This window comes from Procambarus clarkii, chromosome 6, assembly GCF_040958095.1.
Source record: "Procambarus clarkii isolate CNS0578487 chromosome 6, FALCON_Pclarkii_2.0, whole genome shotgun sequence".
NCBI lineage: Eukaryota > Metazoa > Arthropoda > Malacostraca > Decapoda > Cambaridae > Procambarus > Procambarus clarkii.
This window is the reverse complement of record NC_091155.1, coordinates 7614469-7615778: the sequence shown is the minus strand read 5'-3', so window position 1 is coordinate 7615778 and position 1310 is coordinate 7614469.

Below are 1310 nucleotides of genomic sequence, written 5' to 3'. Positions count from 1 at the left end.
AATATATACACATGAGAGAATGTGCAGTGACTTAATGTCTAACATATTCAGAGATTTGAGTAGGGGTACCGAGTGATGTCTGGGGCCAGAATTGGATATTGTCCTAATAGCAGCTTTGTGTTGAGTAATTAGAGGACGTAAGTGATTTTGGGTAGTAGAGCCCCAAGCACAAATACCATAGTTGAGATATGGATAGATAAGGGAGTAATAGAGAGTCACCAGGGCAGGGCGTGGTACATAATATCTGATCTTAGAAAGAATGCCCACAGTTTTTGAAACTTTTTTTTATGTTTAGAATGTGTCCCTGGAAATTCAGCTTGTGGTCAATGAGAATGCCAAGGAATTTGCCATCTAATTTGTTACAAATTTGGGTATTGTTTATTTTGAGATTTATTTGATTAGAGGATTTATTGCCAAACAGAATATAGAAAGTTTTGTCAATGTTAAGGGTGAGTTTGTTGGCAGTTAGCCACAGATGGACTTTATTTAGCTCAGTATTTACTGTGGCATTTAGAGCAAGGGGATCAGGACTGGAGTAAATGAAGGTTGTGTCGTCAGCAAATAGAATTGGCTTGAGGTGTTGGGAGGCATTTGGAAGGTCATTAATGTAGATGAGAAAGAGGAGAGGGCCAAGTATGCTGCCCTGGGGAACACCAATGTTGATGGGTAGGGTGGGAGAAATTGTATTATTCACAGAAACACATTGGAGCCTGTCAGTAAGGTAGGATTTGAGGTATTGTAGGGGAGTGTCTTCTGACACCATAATGATGTAATTTAAGAAGAAGGTTTTGGTGGTTGACAGTATCGAAAGCTTTACGCAGGTCCACAAATAACCCAACAGGGAACTCATTTTTATCAAGAGCTGTATGAATCGAGTTAAGCATACTAATAAGTGCATCGTTAGTGCTTTTTTTGGGCCTGAAGCCATATTGGCAAGGGCTAAGTATATTGAGTTTGGCTAGATATGAGTAAAGCTGCTTATAGATTAGTTTTTCAAAAATTGTTGACAAGTTTGGCAGGATTGATATAGGTCTGTAGTAGTTAACATCAGTGAGATCACCACATTTGTGGACAGGCGTTACTCTCGCTTTTTTTAGAGTATCTGGAAAGGTTTGGAGTTCAAGTGACTTGTTGAAGAGCAAAGCAATAGCAGGGGCTAAAGATCTGGAGGCTTTTTTGTAGATTAAAGTTGGTATCTCCTCAAGGGCACCAGACTTGGTTTTAAGGGAAAGGATTATCTCATTGACGTCAGTGGAATTAATAGGCTTTAGGTACAGAGACTGGGGATAGTTCCCTGTAAGATAGTCCTT